We start from the raw sequence: 19,292 nt of genomic DNA on the forward strand, positions 1-19,292 counted from the left end.
CCATTACTGGAATGTTCCCCCTCATTCTGCCAGACTATCCCCCAGCCTGCATTCCTTCAAACAGGTGCAGATAAAATCCACCTGCTCATAAAAACATACCGGCCCACTGCTTCACCCTGTGGCCACAAAGCTCACCTCAGCCTTTCATCCTCCATCTCTCCCACTCTTACTACCTGCCCTCAGCTCACGTGTTATACGTTTGTCTCCATGACCCCATTAGTATGGAAGCTCCTGTGAGCAGGGCCCTCCTCCCTCCTGTCTCATCATCTACTACTCTTGCTCACCAGCTACACTCGTCACCTCCTCCTTGGACTTTCTGCTCAAGAATCCACTTTAGCTTTGTTTTTCCTTTGTGTCCTCTTGCAGTGGCTCTAAACCTGTTAGTTGCGCCCTAGCATATGGTTACAGGTTAGGGATAGCCATCTGTGTGGTTACCATAGATGGCGATATAGCAAGTGGCCATCAATGGTTACCAACTATGCAATGGATGACCATCAATGGTTTCACCCTGTTCTTTGGCTGACCAGAACCTGGGGGTGGGGCTTCATGGGTGTCAGGGGCCGGAGCTAAAATAAAAAAGAAAAATCTTTTGGTTATACTGTGCCATCGATGGAGGGAAACCATCTGGTTCTCCCACATCGATGGTAAATGCATTCACCATAAACCATCGATAATTATGAATGACCAATGGCCATCCTTAGTACACGTTTCAACTTATAAGACTATTCCCCTTGCCCTACAGGCATTAGTAGCTATATTGAAAGTTGCAGTGTTATTTGATAATTGTATACTGTATTGCTTATTGTGTTGTACTGCATTACTATGTACTGTCTTGTAATTTGCCCTCTGTACATCGCTAATAATAATAATAATAACAACACAATGAGGAGTTAGATGTAGCCTAGCCTAGGCAGACCTGAACGCAATTAACGCCAAAATCTTAGACCAGAGGTTCCCAAACTCTGGGCTTGATTCAGAGCCGCTCTTAAGCGGCAGCTCGTTCGCTCTGAGCGATGTTTGCACAACTGCGCATGCGTATGGGTCGTAATGCGCATGTGCCAACCAGTCAGTGCGGTCGGAAATCGAGCGCTCGCAAAATAGCTAGTGCCTGCTAATTTGAGTGACAGGATGAGGCGTTTGTGGGTGGTAACAGGGGAAGGTGCTTGAAAACGGGAAGTGGTGATCCGAACGCAGGAGTGCCAAACGGTCAAAACGGGCGTTTTAAGGTTGTACATAATTAACAAAGCAGTGTGATCGGCCACGTCACTTGGTTGTCTCTTAGCCTGAACTGTTCGCATGATTGCGGTAGGAAAATCCTACCACAAGCACTGCGAGCAGTTAAGACGCCTTTCGATGTACTCGATTAATCTAATAAATAGCGGAGATGACGTAGGATGCGAGCGGCCAGGGGGCGTATTTACAAAATAGCGAGCGCATGTTTCGTTCGCTCGCTCAGACATAGAGGCGTCAACAGACCGCAAAGAGCGAGCGCTCAATTTAAATATCCGGCCCCTTTTTCTGAACGAGCGAGCGCAAATAGCGTCCGGCTCTGAATCAGGTTCTGTTCTCAAGGCACCCTAACAGTCCAGGTTTTAAGGATATCCATGCTTGACCACAGGTTACTTAATTAGTGCCTCAGTCAATTTGATTTAACCACCTGTGCTCAACCATGGATATCTCTAACACCTTCACTGTTGGGGAGCCCTGAGGATGGCGTTTTGGAACCTCTGGTTTAGGAGGTAAAAAAAAAATATCACAGTTTCCGTAGTATGGAGAGTAACGTGTAATCGTGGGATGCCTGTAACTGTATCTTCCATGATTTACCTAAGTTATAGTGTAAGATATACTGTACTATGGGCCTGATTCAGAGGCGCACGCTATTTGCGAGCACTCGCTCTGAATCAGGGCGGATTTTTTACAAAAAAATATCCGCCTCCAGGCCGCTCGCATAGCTGTGGGTGACCACCCACAGCTTTTGCGAGCGGCCTGGCGAAGGTCGCGGTTATCGCGACCATCGGGTTTACAACAAGACCCTTTTGGTAGGGTCTCGGTTCCCGCACGCCCGAGTGAACTTCCTGCTCTAATAGAGCAGGAAGTTCATTACTGACATCACGAATGATGTCAGTAGGGCCGCCCACAAACGGCAGGCGTTCCTTCGGGAACGCCTCCGTTAGTCCAGCCACCTCCCCTCCCCGCCGACAAAATGGGGTGTACTGTCGATCAACATCGACAGCCGCCCCATTTTGTAGCAAACCCCGGAGCGAGTGAAGTTCTCACTCCGATGGTCGATGGTCGGCCGCGAGTGCGCACTGGCCGACCATCGACCCGCTTGCGAGCAGGTCTGAATCAGGCACTATGGGGGTCATTCAGACCCACTCGCGAGCGCAGGACGCTCACAAGCGGTCGATGTTGCCCCACTGCGCATGTGCACGACGGAGGGAGCTCCGTCGTGCGCATGCGCGAGACCCGGATAGCAACGGGCTCTCCGTCGCTCCGGGTCTCGCACCAAAGGGGGCGTGCTGTCAATGTTGATTGATAGCATGCCCCCTTTGGTGGGCGTACCGTGGGCGTGGCTGCCAGACGGAGGCGTTCCCATGGGAACGCCTACCGTCTGAAGCCGGCCTCACTGACATCACTAGTGATGTCAGTGGGAGTGATTTTGGCTCTGATAGAGCCGAAATCACTCCAGGGCTTGCGGCAGCGAGACCCTACCGCAGGGTTTCTGTCGCAAGCCCGGTGGTCGCGATGGTCTTGACCCACAGCTATGCGGTAACACACAGCTATGCGAGCGTCCATAAGGCCGCTCCATTTTCTGGTCAGAGCGTCCGGCTCTGAATCAGGCCCTATGTATCTTAGGTTAACAGCAGAGTCCTGCAGTGACCCAGACCATGGGGAATCCCCATTGCATAAACAGATATGCTTGGTTTTATGCATACATGGAACTTAGAATACCCCTCAACCCCCACCCAAACCACAGGACTTATGCTGCCCATCCATTTAACGATGCGGGGACGACGGCACGATTACGACGCCGTCGTCTCCCGCAGGGTGCACTGCATACACTGAACGTTCACACGTTCAGTGTATGCAGATCAATCATCCCCGAACATGGCAACCTGACGGCGGTCATCAGGTTGACTGTCATGTTTGGGCGATGATTGATGTTAAAAACAACCAGTGGGCGCGCGCATCGCTGGTCGTTTTTAACCTTTTACTGCCCAATATTTGTGGACGATTACCAAGCGATGGAGCGATAACGACTGTCGTTATCGCTCCATCGCTAGGTATAATCGCCTAGTGGATGGGCAGCATTAGGTGAGCAATCTTTTGGTGAAAGAGGGTTGTTTAGGGGACTGTTATTATTATTATTATTATTATTATTATTATTATTATTATTATTAGAATTAGAATTATGCTTTATTTTATTTCAGAGAATTTGTAATTCTTTTTTTTCAGCTGGAGCACTACAGGTCCCACAATTGCTTCTAGTACCAGCTTGCCCTGGCAGTCATAGGGACACTGGAGCTGATAAAACTACAAGCACCAGTATACCCAATCCTTTAAAAGTGGCCTGGACGTGCAAAAATCAGTAGAGTGTCAGGCAGTGTGCTATCAGCTTAGGACTGGTGTGGTGGTATGGTGGTGGGGACCACACACTGGGGATTTTCCTTCTGCAGTGCAAAGACCGGTGACGGTGGTAGCAATTTCATCTCAGTGTTGGTTGTTCCCTGGGAGATGTCTCAGTATGGGATGGGTACGGGATGGCGACGGTCGGGATCCCGGCGGTCAGATTCCCGATGCCGGCATCCCAACGGCTGTAAGTAACCTGACCCCTAACCATCCCGACGGCTGTAAGTAACCTGACCGCTAACTCTCCCTCCCAGAAGCCTAACCTCCCTCTTAGTGCCTAAACCTAACCTTCCCCTCCCCACAGCCAAACCCTAACCCTCCTCATAGTGCCTATCCCTAACTCTCCCCCTAGTGCCTATCCCTAACCCTCCTCCTTAGTGCCAATCCCTAACCCTCCTTCCTTAGTGCCTATCCCTAACCCTCCCCCTAGTGTCTATCCCTATCCCTCCCCCTAGTGCCCATCCCTAACCCTAGTGACTATCCCTAACACTCCCCCCTTAGTGCCTCTCCCTAACCCTCCCCCTAGTGCCTATCCCTAACCCTCCTACCTTAGTGCCTATCCCTAACCCTCCCCCTAGTGCCTATCCCTAGCCCTCCTTCCTTAGTGGTTATCCCAAACCCTCCCCCTAGTGCCCATCCCTAACCCTTCTTCCTTAGTGCCTATCCCTAACCCTCCCCCTAGTGCCTAGCCTTAACCCTCCTTCCTTAGTGCCAATCCCTAAACCACCCCCTAGTGCCTATCCCTAACCCTCCTTCCTTAGTTCTTATCCCTAACACTCCTTCCTTAGTGCCTATCCCTAACCCTCCCTCTAGTGCATATCCCTAAACCTCCCCCTAATGCCTATCCCTAACACTCCTTCCTTAGTGCCTATCCCTAACCCTCCCCCTAGTGCCTATCCCTAACCCTCCTTCCTTAGTGGTTATCCCTAACCCTCCCCCTAGTGCCCATCCCTAAACCTTCTTCCTTAGTGCCTGTCCCTAACCCTCCCCCTAGTGCCTATCCCTAACCCTCCTTCCTTAGTGTCAATCCCTAACCCTCCCCCTAGTGCCTATCCCTAACCCTCCCCACAGTGCCTATCCCTAACCCTCCCCTGAGTACCTATCCCTAACCCTCCCCCTTAGTGCCTATCCTTAACCCTCCTTCCTTAGTGCTTATCCCTAACCCTCCCCCTAGTGCCAGTCCCTAACCCTACTTCCTTAGTGCCTATCCCTAAGCCTCCCCCTAGTGCCTATCCGTAACCTCCTTCCTTAGTGCCTATCCATAACCCTTCCCCTAGTGCCTATCACTAACCCTCCTTCCTTAGTGCCTATCCCTAAACCTAATTCCTTAGTGCCTATCCCCAACCCTCCCCATAGTGCCTATCCCTAACCCTCTTTGCTTAGTGCCTATCCCTAACCATCCCCCTAGTGCCTATCCCTAACCCTCCATCCTTAGTGCCTATCCCTAACCCTCCCCCTAGTGCCTATCCCTAACCCTCCTTCCTTAGTGCCTATCCCTAACCCTCCCCCTAGTGCCTATCCCTAACCCTCCTTCCTTAGTGCCTATCCCTAACCCTCCCCCTAGTGCCTATCCCTAACCCTCCTTCCTTATTGCTTATCCCTAACCCTCCCCCTAGTGCCTATCCTTAACCCTCCTTCCTTAGTGCCTATCCCTAACCCTCCCCCTAGTGCCTATCCCTAACCCTCCTTCCTTAGTGCCTATCCCTAACCCTCCCCCTAGTGCCTATCCGTAACCTCCTTCCTTAGTGCCTATCCATAACCCTTCCCCTAGTGCCTATCCCTAACCCTCCTTCCTTAGTGCCTATCCCTAAACCTAATTCCTTAGTGCCTATCCCTAACCCTCCCCCTAGTGCCTATCCTTAACCCTCCTTCCTTAGTGCCTATCCCTAACCCTCCCCCTAGTGCCTATCCCTAACCCTCCTTCCTTAGTGCCTATCCCTAACCCTCCCCCTAGTGCCTATCCGTAACCTCCTTCCTTAGTGCCTATCCATAACCCTTCCCCTAGTGCCTATCCCTAACCCTCCTTCCTTAGTGCCTATCCCTAAACCTAATTCCTTAGTGCCTATCCCTAACCCTCCCCATAGTGCCTATCCCTAACCCTCTTTGCTTAGTGCCTATCCCTAACCCTCCCCCTAGTGCCTATCCCTAACCCTCCTTCCTTAGTGCCTCTCCCTAAACCTCCCCCTAGTGCCTATCCCTAACCCTCCCCCTAGTGCCTATGCCTAACCCTCCTTCCTCAGTGCCTATCCCAAATCCTCCCCCTAGTGCCTATCCGTAACCATACTTTCTTAGTGCCTATCCCTAACCCTCCCTCTAGTGCCTATCCCTAACCCTCCTTCCTTACTGCCAATCCCTAACCCTCCCCCTAGTGCCTATCCCTAACCCTCCTTCCTTAGTGCCTATCCCTAACCCTCCCCCTAGTGCCTATCCCTAACCCTCCTTCCATAGTGCCTATCCCTAACCCTCCTTCATTAGTGCCTATTCCTAACCCTCCCCCTAGTGCCTATCCCTAATCCTCCTTCCTTAGTGCCTATCCCTAACCCTCCCCCTAGTGCCTATCCCTAACAATCTTTCCTTAGTGCCTATCCCTAAACCTCCCCCTAGTGCCTATACCTAACCCTCCTTCCTTAGTGCCTGTCCCTAACCCTCCATCCTTAGTGCCTATCCCTAACCCTCCTTCCTTAGTGCCTATCCCTAACCCTCCCCCTAGTGCCTATCCCTAACCCTCCTCCCTTAGTGCCTATCCCTAACCCTCCTTCCTTATTGCTTATCCCTAACCCTCCCCCTAGTGCCTATCCCTAACCCTCCTTCCTTAGTGCCTATCCCTAACCCTCCTTCCTTAGTGCCTATCCCAAACCCTCCCCCTAGTGCCTATCCCTAACCCTCCTTCCTTAGTGCCTATCCCTAACCCTCCCCCTTGTGCCTATCCCTAACCCTCCTTCCTTAGTGCCTATCCCTAACCCTCCTTCCTTAGTGCCTATCCCTAACCCTCCCACTAGTGCCTATCCCTAACCCTCCTTCCTTAGTGCCTATCCCTAACCCTCCTTCCTCAGTGCCTATCCCTAACCCTCCCCCTAGTGCCTATGCCTAACCCTCCTTCCTTAGTGCCTATCCCTAACCCTCCCCCTTGTGCCTATCCCTAACCCTTCTTCCTTAGTGCCTATCCCTAACCCTCCTTCCTTAGTGCCTATCCCTAACCCTCCCCCTAGTGCCTATCCCTAACCCTCCTTCCTTATTGCTTATCCCTAACCCTCCCCCTAGTGCCTATCCCTAATCCTCCTTCCTTAGTGCCTATCTCTAACTCTCCCCCTAGTGCCTATCCCTAACCCTCCTTCCTTAGTGCCTATCCCTAACCCCCTCCTAGTGCCTATCCCTAACCCTCCTTCCTTAGTGCCTATCCCTAACCCTCCTTCCTTATTGCTTATCCCTAACCCTCCCCCTAGTGCCTATCCCTAACCCTCCTTCCTTAGTGCCTATCCCTAACCCTCCTTCCTTAGTGCCTATCCCAAACCCTCCCCCTAATGCCTATCCCTAACCCTCCTTCCTTAGTGCCTATCCCTAACCCTCCCCGTTGTGCCTATTCCTAACCCTCCTTTCTTAGTGCCTATCCCTAACCCTCCTTCCTTAGTGCCTATCCCTAACCCTCCTTCCTCAGTGCCTATCCCTAACCCTCCCCCTAGTGCCTATCCGTAACCATACTTCCTTAGTGCCTATCCCTAACCCTCCCTCTAGTGCCTATCCCTAACCCTCCTTCCTTACTGCCAATCCCTAACCCTCCCCCTAGTGCCTATCACTAACCCTCCTTCCTTAGTGCCTATCCCTAACCCTCCTTCCTTAGTGCCTATCCGTAACCCTCCCCCTAGTGCCTATCCCTAACCCTCATTCCATAGTGCCTATCCCTAACCCTCCTTCATTAGTGCCTATCCCTAACCCTCCCCCTAGTGCCTATCCCTAACCCTCCTTCCTTATTGCTTATGCCTAACCCTCCCCCTAGTGCCTATCCCTAATCCTCCTTCCTTAGTGCTTCTCCCTAACCCTCCTCCTAGTGCCTATCCCTAACAATCTTTCCTTAGTGCCTATCCCTAACCCTCCCCCTAGTGCCTATACCTAACCCTCCTTCCTTAGTGCCTATCCCTAACCCTCCTTCCTTAGTGCCTATCCCTAACCCTCCTTCCTTAGTGCCTATCCCTAACCCTCCCCCTAGTGCCTATCCCTAACCCTCCTTCCTTAGTGCCTATCCCTAACCCTCCTTCCTTATTGCTTATCCCTAACCCTCCCCCTAGTGCCTATCCCTAACCCTCCTTCCTTAGTGCCTATCCCTAACCCTCCTTCCTTAGTGCCTATCCCAAACCATACCCCTAGTGCTATCCCTAACCCTCCTTCCTTAGTGTCTATCCCTAACCCTCCCCCTTGTGCCTATCCCTAACCCTCCTTCCTTAGTGCCTATCCCTAACCCTCCTTCCTTAGTGCCTATCCCTAACCCTCCTTCCTTAGTGCCTATCCCTAACCCTCCCACTAGTGCCTATCCCTAACCCTCCTTCCTTAGTGCCTATCCCTAACTCTCCTTCCTTTTTGCTTATCCCTAACCCTCCCCCTAGTGCCTATCCCTAACCCTGCTTCCTTAGTGCCTATCCCTAACCCTCCTTCCTTAGTGCCTATCCCTAACCCTCCCCCTAGTGCCTATCCCTAACCCTCCTTCCTTAGTGCCTATCCCTAACCCTCCCCCTTGTGCCTATCCCTAACCCTCCTTCCTTAGTGCCTATCCCTAACCCTCTTCCTTAGTGCCTATCCCTAACCCTCCCCCTAGTGCCTATCCCTAACCCTCCTTCCTTATTGCTTATCCCTAACCCTCCCCCTAGTGCCTATCCCTAATCCTCCTTCCTTAGTGCCTATCCCTAACCCTCCCCCTAGTGCCTATCCCTAACAATCTTTCCTAGTGCCTATCCCTAACCTCCCCCTTGTGCCTATCCCTAACCCTCCTTCCTTAGTGCCTGTCCCTAACCCTACTTCCTTAGTGCCTATCTCTAACCCTCCCCCTAGTGCCTATCCCTAACCTTCCTTCCTTAGTGCCTATCCCTAACCCTCCCCCTAGTGCCTAGCCCTAACCCTCCTTCCTTAGTGCCTATCCCAAACCCTCCCCCTAGTGCCTATCCCTAACCCTCCTTCCTTAGTGCCAATCCCTAACCCTCCCCCTTGTGCCTATTCCTAACCCTCCTTTCTTAGTGCCTATCCCTAACCCTCCTTCCTTAGTGCCTATCCCTAACCCTCCCCCTTGTGACTATCCCTAATCCTCCTTCCTTAGTGCCTGTCCCTTACCCTCCTTCCTTAGTGCCTATCCCTAACCCTCCCCCTAGTGCCTATCCCTAACCCTCCTTCCTTATTGCTTATCCCTAACCCTCCCCCTAGTGCCTATCCCTAATCCTCCTTCCTTAGTGCCTATCCCTAACCCTCCCCCTAGTGCCTATCCCTAACAAATTTTCCTTAGTGCCTATCCCTAACCCTACTTCCTTAGTGCCTATCCCTAACCCTCCCCCTAGTGCCTATCCCTAACCCTCCTTTCTTATTGCTTATCCCTAACCCTCCCCCTAGTGCCTATCCCTAAACCTCCTTCATTAGTGCCTATCCCTAACCCTCCTCCTAGTGCCTATCCATAACCCTCCTTCCTTAGTGACAATCCCTAACCCTCCCCCTAGTGCCTATCCCTAACCCTCCTTCCTTAGTGCCTATCCCTAACCCTCCTTCCTTAGTGCCTATCCCTAACCCTCCTTCCTTACTGCCTATCCCTAACCCTACTTCCTTAGTGCCTATCCCTAACCCTCCCCCTAGTGCCTATCCCTAACCCTCCTTCCTTAGTGCCTATGCCTAACCCTCCCCCTAGTGCCTATCCCTAACCCTCTTTCCTTAGTGCCTATCCCTAACCCTCCCCCTAGTGCCTATCCCTAACCCTCCTTCCTTTGTGCCTATCCCTAACCCTCTCCCTAGTGCCTATCCCTAACCCTCCTTCCTTAGTGCCTATCCCTAACCCTCTTTCCTTAGTGCCTATCCCTAACCCTCCCCCTAGTGCCTATCCCTAACCCTCCTTCCTTAGTGCCTATCCCTAACCCTCCTTCCTTAGTGCCTTTCCATAACCCTCCCCCTAGAGCCTATCCCTAACCCTCCTTCCTTAGTGCCTATCCCTAACCCTCCTTCCTTAGTGCCTATCCCTAACCCTCCCCCTAGTGCCTATCCCTAACCCTCCTTCCTTAGTGCCTATCCCTAACCCTCCTTCCTTAGTGCCTATCCCTAACCCTCCCCCTAGAGCCTATCCCTAACCCTCCTTCCTTAGTGCCTATCCCTAACCCTCCTTCCTAAGTGCCTATCCATAACCCTCCCCCTAGAGCCTATCCCTAACCCTGCTTCCTTAGTGCCTATCCCTAACCCTCCTTCCTTAGTGCCTATCCCTAACCCTCCCCCTAGTGCCTATCCCTAACCCTCCTTCCTTAGTGCCTATCCCTAACCCTCCTTCCTTAGTGCCTATCCCTAACCCTCCCCCTAGCGCCTATCCCTAACCCTCCTTCCTTAGTGCCTATCCCTAACCCTCCTTCCTTAGTGCCTATCCCTAACCCTCCCCCTAATGCCTATCCCTAACCCTCCTTCCATAGTGCCTATCCCTAACCCTCCTTCCTTAGTGCCTATCCCTAACCCTCCCCCTAGTGCCTATCCCTAACCCTCCTTCCTTATTGCTTATCCCTAACCCTCCCCCTAGTGCCTATCCCTAATCCTCCTTCCTTAGTGCCTATCCCTAACCCTCCCCCTAGTGCCTATCCCTAACAATCTTTCCTTAGTGCCTATCCCTAACCCTCCCCCTAGTGCCTATACCTAACCCTCCTTCCTTAGTGCCTATCCCTAACCCTCCTTCCTTAGTGCCTATCCCTAACCCTCCTTCCTTAGTGCCTATCCCTAACCCTCCCCCTAGTGCCTATCCCTAACCCTCCTTCCTTAGTGCCTATCCCTAACCCTCCTTCCTTATTGCTTATCCCTAACCCTCCCCCTAGTGCCTATCCCTAACCCTCCTTCCTTAGTGCCTATCCCTAACCCTCCTTCCTTAGTGCCTATCCCAAACCCTCCCCCTAGTGCCTATCCCTAACCCTCCTTCCTTAGTGCCTATCCCTAACCCTCCCCCTAGTGCCTATCCCTAACCCTCCTTCCTTAGTGCCTATCCCTAACCCTCCTTCCTTAGTGCCTATCCCTAACCCTCCCACTAGTGCCTATCCCTAACCCTCCTTCCTTAGTGCCTATCCCTAACCCTCCTTCCTCAGTGCCTATCCCTAACCCTCCCCCTAGTGCCTATCCCTAACCCTCCTTCCTTAGTGCCTATCCCTAACCCTCCCCCTTGTGCCTATCCCTAACCCTCCTTCCTTAGTGCCTATACCTAACCCTCCTTCCTTAGTGCCTATACCTAACCCTCCCCCTAGTGCCTATCCCTAACCCTCCTTCCTTATTGCTTATCCCTAACCCTCCCCCTAGTGCCTATCCCTAATCCTCCTTCCTTAGTGCCTATCCCTAACCCTCCCCCTAGTGCCTATCCCTAACAATCTTTCCTTAGTGCCTATCCCTAACCCTCCCCCTAGTGCCTATACCTAACCCTCCTTCCTTAGTGCCTATCCCTAACCCTCCTTCCTTAGTGCCTATCCCTAACCCTCCTTCCTTAGTGCCTATCCCTAACCCTCCCCCTAGTGCCTATCCCTAACCCTCCTTCCTTAGTGCCTATCCCTAACCCTCCTTCCTTATTGCTTATCCCTAACCCTCCCCCTAGTGCCTATCCCTAACCCTCCTTCCTTAGTGCCTATCCCTAACCCTCCTTCCTTAGTGCCTATCCCAAACCCTCCCCCTAGTGCCTATCCCTAACCCTCCTTCCTTAGTGCCTATCCCTAACCCTCCCCCTAGTGCCTATCCCTAACCCTCCTTCCTTAGTGCCTATCCCTAACCCTCCTTCCTTAGTGCCTATCCCTAACCCTCCCACTAGTGCCTATCCCTAACCCTCCTTCCTTAGTGCCTATCCCTAACCCTCCTTCCTCAGTGCCTATCCCTAACCCTCCCCCTAGTGCCTATCCCTAACCCTCCTTCCTTAGTGCCTATCCCTAACCCTCCCCCTTGTGCCTATCCCTAACCCTCCTTCCTTAGTGCCTATACCTAACCCTCCTTCCTTAGTGCCTATACCTAACCCTCCCCCTAGTGCCTATCCCTAACCCTCCTTCCTTCTTGCTTATCCCTAACCCTACCCCTAGTGCCTATCCCTAATCCTCCTTCCTTAGTGCCTATCCCTAACCCTCCCCCTAGTGCCTATCCCTAACAATCTTTCCTTAGTGCCTATCCCTAACCCTCCCCCTTGTGCCTATCCCTAACCCTCCTTCCTTAGTGCCTGTCCCTAACCCTACTTCCTTAGTGCCTATCCCTAACCCTCCCCCTAGTGCCTATCCCTAACCCTCCTTTGTTATAGCTTATCCCTAACCCTCCCCCTAGTGCCTATCCCTATTCCTCCTTCCTTGGTGCCTATCTCTAACCCTCCCCCTAGTGCCTATCCCTAACCCTCCTTCCTTAGTGCCTATCTCTAACCCCCCCTAGTGCCTATCCCTAACCCTCCTTCCTTAGTGCCTATCCCTAACCCTCGTTCCTTATTGCTTATCCCTAACTCTCCCCCTAGTGCCTATCCCTAACCCTCCTTCCTTAGTGCCTATCCCTAACCCTCCTTCCTTAGAGCCTATCCCAAACCCTCCCCCTAGTGCCTATCCCTAACCCTCCTTCCTTAGTGCCTATCCCTAACCCTCCCCCTTGTGCCTATTCCTAACCCTTCTTTCTTAGTGCCTATCCCTAACCCTCCTTCCTTAGTGCCTATCCCTAACCCTCCTTCCTCAGTGCCTATCCCTAACCCTCCCCCTAGTGCCTATCCGTAACCATACTTCCTTAGTGCCAATCCCTAACCCTCCCTCTAGTGCCTATCCCTAACCCCCCTTCCTTACTGCCAATCCCTAACCCTCCCCCTAGTGCCTATCCCTAACCCTCCTTCCTTAGTGCCTATCCCTAACCCTCCTTCCTTAGTGCCTATCCCTAACCCTCCCCCTAATGCCTATCCCTAACCCTCCTTCCATAGTGCCTATCCCTAACCCTCCTTCATTAGTGCCTATCCCTAACCCTCCCCCTAGTGCCTATCCCTAACCCTCCTTCCTTATTGCTTATCCCTAACCCTCCCCCTAGTGCCTATCCCTAATCCTCCTTCCTTAGTGCCTATTCCTAACCCTCCCCCTAGTGCCTATCCCTAACAATCTTTCCTTAGTGCCTATCCCTAACCCTCCCCCTAGTGCCTATACCTAACCCTCCTTCCGTAGTGCCTATCACTAACCCTCCTTCCTTAGTGCCTATCCCTAACCCTCCTTCCTTAGTGCCTATCCCTAACCCTCCCCCAAGTGCCTATCCCTAACCCTCCTTCCTTAGTGCCTATCCCTAACCCTCCTTCCTTATTGCTTATCCCTAACCCTCCCCCTAGTGCCTATCCCTAACCCTCCTTCCTTAGTGCCTATCCCTAACCCTCCTTCCTTAGTGCCTATCCCAAACCCTCCCCCTAGTGCCTATCCCTAACCCTCCTTCCTTAGTGCCTATCCCTAACCCTCCCCCTTGTGCCTATCCCTAACCCTCCTTCCTTAGTGCCTATCCCTAACCCTCCTTCCTTAGTGCCTATCCCTAACCCTCCCACTAGTGCCTATCCCTAACCCTCCTTCCTTAGTGCCTATCCCTAACCCTCCTTCCTCAGTGCCTATCCCTAACCCTCCCCCTAGTGCCTATCCCTAACCCTCCTTCCTTAGTGCCTATCCCTAACCCTCCCCCTTGTGCCTATCCCTAACCCTCCTTCCTTAGTGCCTATCTCTAACCCTCCCCCTAGTGCCTATCCCTAACCCTCCTTCCTTAGTGCCTATCCCTAACCCCCCCCTAGTGCCTATCCCTAACCCTCCTTCCTTAGTGTATCCCTAACCCTCCTTCCTTTTTGCTTATCCCTAACCCTCCCCCTAGTGCCTATCCCTAACCCTCCTTCCTTAGTGCCTATCCCTAACCCTCCTTCCTTAGTGCCTATCCCAAACCCTCCCCCTAGTGCCTATCCCTAACCCTCCTTCCTTAGTGCCTATCCCTAACCCTCCCCCTTGTGCCTATTCCTAACCCTCCTTTCTTAGTGCCTATCCCTAACCCTCCTTCCTTAGTGCCTATCCCTAACCCTCCCCCTTATGCCTATCCCTAATCCTCCTTCCTTAGTGCCTGTCCCTTACCCTCCTTCCTTAGTGCCTATCCCTAACCCTCCCCCTAGTGCCTATCCCTAACCCTCCTTCCTTATTGCTTATCCCTAACCCTCCCCCTAGTGCCTATCCCTAATCCTCCTTCCTTAGTGCCTATCCCTAACCCTCCCCCTAGTGCCTATCCCTAACAAATTTTCCTTAGTGCCTATCCCTAACCCTACTTCCTTAGTGCCTATCCCTAACCCTCCCCCTAGAGCCTATCCCTGACCCTCCTTTCTTATTGCTTATCCCTAACCCTCCCCCTAGTGCCTATCCCTAATCCTCCTTCATTAGTGCCTATCCCTAACCCTCCTCCTAGTGCCTATCCATAACCCTCCTTCCTTAGTGACAATCCCTAACCCTCCCCCTAGTGCCTATCCCTAACCCTCCTTCCTTAGTGCCTATCCCTAACCCTCCTTCCTTAGTGCCTATCCCTAACCCTCCTTCCTTACTGCCAATCCCTAACCCTACTTCCTTAGTGCCTATCCCTAACCCTCCCCCTAGTGCCTATCCCTAACCCTCCTTCCTTAGTGCCTATGCCTAACCCTCCCCCTAGTGCCTATCCCTAACCCTCTTTCCTTAGTGCCTATCCCTAACCCTCCCCCTAGTGCCTATCCCTAACCCTCCTTCCTTTGTGCCTATCCCTAACCCTCTCCCTAGTGCCTATCCCTAACCCTCCTTCCTTAGTGCCTATCCCTAACCCTCTTTCCTTAGTGCCTATCCCTAACCCTCCCCCTAGTGCCTATCCCAAACCCTCCTTCCTTAGTGCCTATCCCTAACCCTCCTTCCTTAGTGCCTTTCCATAACCCTCCCCCTAGAGCCTATCCCTAACCCTCCTTCCTTAGTGCCTATCCCTAACCCTCCTTCCTTAGTGCCTATCCCTAACCCTCCCCCTAGTGCCTATCCCTAACCCTCCTTCCTTAGTGCCTATCCCTAACCCTCCTTCCTTAGTGCCTATCCCTAACCCTCCCCCTAGAGCCTATCCCTAACCCTCCTTCCTTAGTGCCTATCCCTAGCCCTCCTTCCTAAGTGCCTATCCATAACCCTCCCCCTAGAGCCTATCCCTAACCCTCCTTCCTTAGTGCCTATCCCTAACCCTCCTTCCTTAGTGCCTATCCCTAACCTTCCCCCTAGTGCCTATCCCTAACCCTCCTTCCTTAGTGCCTATCCCTAACCCTCCTTCCTTAGTGCCTATCCCTAACCCTCCCCCTAGAGCCTATCCCTAACCCTCCTTCCTTAGTGCCTATCCCTAACCCTCCTTCCTTAGTGCCTATCCCTAACCCTCCCCCTAATGCCTATCCCTAACCCTACTTCCATATTACCTATCCCTAACCCTCCTTCCTTAGTGCCTATCCCTAACCCTCCCCCTAGTGCCTATCCCTAACCCTCCTTCCTTATTGCTTATCCCTAACCCTCCCCCTAGTGCCTATCCCTAATCCTCCTTCCTTAGTGCCTATCCCTAGCCCTCCCCCTAGTGCCTATCACTAACAATCTTTCCTTAGTGCCTATCCCTAACCCTCCCCCTAGTGCCTATACCTAACCCTCCTTCCTTAGTGCCTATCCCTAACCCTGCTTCCTTAGTGCCTTTCCCTAACCCTCCTTCCTTAGTGCCTATCCCTAACCCTCCCCCTAGTGCCTATCCCTAACCCTCCTTCCTTAGTGCCTATCCCTAACCCTCCATCCTTATTGCTTATCCCTAACCCTCCCCCTAGTGCCTATCCCTAACCCTCCTTCCTTAGTGCCTATCCCTAACCCTCCTTCCTTAGTGCCTATCCCAAACCCTCCCCCTAGTGCCTATCCCTAACCCTCCTTCCTTAGTGCCTATCCCTAAACCTCCCCCTAGTGCCTATCCCTAACCCTCCTTCCTTAGTGCCTTTCCCTAACCCTCCTTCCTTAGTGCCTATCCCTAACCCTCCCACTAGTGCCTATCCCTAACCCTCCTTCCTTAGTGCCTATCCCTAACCCTCCGTCCTCAGTGCCTTTCCCTAACCCTCCCCCTAGTGGCTATCCCTAACCCTCCTTCCTTAGTGCCTATCCCTAACCCTCCCCCTTGTGCCTATCCCTAACCCTCCTTCCTTAGTGCCTATCCCTAACCCTCCTTCCTTAGTGCCTATCCCTAACCCTCCCTCTAGTGCCTATCCCTAACCCTCATTCCTTATTGCTTATCCCTAACCCTCCCCCTAGTGCCTATCCCTAATCCTCCTTCCTTAGTGCCTATCCCTAACCCTCCCCCTAGTGCCTATCCCTAACAATCTTTCCTTAGTGCCTATCCCTAACCCTACTTCCTTAGTGCCTATCCCTAACCCTCCCCCTAGTGCCTATCCCTAACCCTCCTTTCTTATTGCTTATCCCTAACCCTCCCCCTAGTGCCTATCCCTAATCCTCCTTCCTTGGTGCCTATCTCTAACCCTCCCCCTAGTGCCTATCCGTAACCCTCCTTCCTTAGTGCCTATCCCTAACCCCCCCCTAGTGCCTATCCCTAACCCTCCTTCCTTAGTGCCTATAACTAACCCTCGTTCCTTATTGCTTATCCCTAACCCTCCCCCTAGTGCCTATCCCTAACCCTCCTTCCTTAGTGCCTATCCCTAACCCTCCTTCCTCAGTGCCTATCCCTAACCCTCCCCCTAGTGCCTATCCGTAACCATACTTCCTTAGTGCCTATCCCTAACCCTCCCTCTAGTGCCTATCCCTAACCCTCCTTCATTACTGCCAATCCCTAACCCTCCCCCTAGTGCCTATCCCTAACCCTCCTTCCTTAGTGCCTATCCCTTACCCTCCTTCCTTAGTGCCTATCCCTAACCCTCCTTCCTTATTGCTTATCCCTAACCCCCCCCCTAGTGCCTATCCCTAACCCTCCTTCCTTAGTGCCTATCCCAAACCCTCCCCCTAGTGCCTATCCCTAACCCTCCTTCCTTAGTGCCTATCCCTAACCCTCCCTCTAGTGCCTATCCCTAACCCTCCTTCATTACTGCCAATCCCTAACCCCCCCCTAGTGCCTATCCCTAACCCTCCTTCCTTAGTGCCTATCCCTAACCCTCCTTCCTTATTGCTTATCCCTAACCCCCCCCTAGTGCCTATCCCTAACCCTCCTTCCTTAGTGCCTATCCCAAACCCTCCCCCTAGTGCCTATCCCTAACCCTCCTTCCTTAGTGCCTATCCCTAACTCTCCCCCTATTGCCTATTCCTAACCCTCCTTTCTTAGTGCCTATCCCTAACCCTCCTTCCTTAGTGCCTATCCCTAACCCTCCCCCTTGTGCCTATCCCTAATCCTCCTTCCTTAGTGTCTGTCCCTTACCCTCCTTCCTTAGTGCCTATCCCTAACCCTCCCCCTAGTGCCTATCCCTAACCCTCCTTCCTTATTGCTTATCCCAAACCCTCCCCCTAGTGCCTATCCCTAATCCTCCTTCCTTAGTGCCTATCCCTAACCCTCCCCCTAGTGCCTATCCCTAACAAATTTTCCTTAGTGCCTATCCCTAACCCTACTTCCTTAGTGCCTATCCCTAACCCTCCCCCTAGTGCCTATCCCTAACCCTCCTTTCTTATTGCTTATCCCTAACCCTCCCCCTAGTGCCTATCCCTAATCCTCCTTCATTAGTGCCTATCCCTAACCCTCCTCCTAGTGCCTATCCATAACCCTCCTTCCTTAGTGACAATGGCTATCCCTCCCCCTAGTGCCTATCCCTAACCCTCCTTCCTTTGTGCCTATCCCTAACCCTCCTTCCTTAGTGCCTATCCCTAACCCTCCTTCCTTACTGCCTATCCCTAACCCTACTTCCTTAGTGCCTATCCCTAACCCTCCCCCTAGTGCCTATCCCTAACCCTCCTTCCTTAGTGCCTATCCCTAACCCTCCCCCTAGTGCCTATCCCTAACCCTCTTTCCTTAGTGCCTATCCCTAACCCTCCCCCTAGTGCCGATCCCTAACCCTCCTTCCTTTGTGCCTATCCTTAACCCTCTCCCTAGTGCCTATCCCTAACCCTCCTTCCTTAGTGCCTATCCCTAACCCTCTTTCCTTAGTGCCTATCCCTAACCCTCCCCCTAGTGCCTATCCCTAACCCTCCTTTCTTAGTGCCTATCCCTAACCCTCCATCCTTAGTGCCTATCCATAACCCTCCCCCTAGAGCCTATCCCTAACCCTCCTTCCTTAGTGCCTATCCCTAACCCTCCTTCCTTAGTGCCTATCCCTATCCCTCCCCCTAGTGCCTATCCCTAACCCTCCTTCCTTAGTGCCTATCCCTAACCCTCCTTCCTTAGTGCCTATCCCTAACCCTCCCCCTAGAGCCTATCCCTAACCCTCCTTCCTTAGTGCCTATCCCTAACCCTCCTTCCATAGTGCCTCTCCCTAACCCTCCCCCTAATGCCTATCCCTAACCCTCCTTCCTTAGTGCCTATCCCTAACCCTCCCCCTAGAGCCTATACCTTACCCTCATTCCTTAGTGCCTATCCCTAACCCTCCTTCCTTAATGCCTGTCCCTAACCCTCCCCCTAGTGCCTATCCCTATCCTTCCTTCCTTAGTGCCTATCCCTAACCCTCCCCCTAGTGCCTATCCCTAACCCTCCTTCCTTATTGCTTATCCCTAACCCTCCCCCTAGTGCCTATCCCTAACCCTCCTTCCTTAGTGCCTATCCCAAACCCTCACCCTGGTGCCTATCCCTAACCCTCCTTCCTTAGTGTGTATCCCTTACCCTCCCCCTAGTGCCTATCCCTATCCCTCCTTCCTTAGTGCCTATCCCTAACCCTCCCCCTAGTGCCTATCCCTAACCCTCCTTCCTTAGTGCCTATCCCTAACCCTCCTTCCTTATTGCTTATCCCTAACCCTCCCCCTAGTGCCTATCCCTAACCCTCCTTCCTTATTGCTTATCCCTAACCCTCCTTCCTTATTGCTTATCCCTAACCCTCCTTCCTTAGTGCCTATCCCTAACCCTCCCCCTAGTGCCTATCCCTAACCCTCCTTCCTTAGTGCGTATCCCTAACCCTCACCCTAGTACCTATCCCTAACCCTCCTTCCTTAGTGCCTATCCCTAACCCTCCTTCCTTAGTGCCTATCCCTAACCTTCCCCCTAGTGCCTATCCCTAACCCTCCTTCCTTATTGCTTATCCCTAACCCTCCCCCTAGTGCCTATCCCTAACCCTCCTCCTAGTGCCTATCCTTAACCCTCCTTCCTTAGTGCCTATCCCTAAGCCTCCCCCTAGTGCCTATCCTTAACCCTCCTTCCTTAGTGCCTATCCCTAACCCTCCTTCCTCAGTGCCTATCCCTAACCCTCCCCCTAGTGCCTATCCGTAACCATACTTCCTTAGTGCCTATCCCTAACCCTCCCTCTAGTGCCTATCCCTAACCCTCCTTCATTACTGCCAATCCCT

Source organism: Taudactylus pleione, unplaced genomic scaffold, assembly GCF_031769625.1.
Source record: "Taudactylus pleione unplaced genomic scaffold, aTauple2 ptg000987l, whole genome shotgun sequence".
Classification (NCBI taxonomy): Eukaryota; Metazoa; Chordata; class Amphibia; order Anura; family Myobatrachidae; genus Taudactylus; species Taudactylus pleione.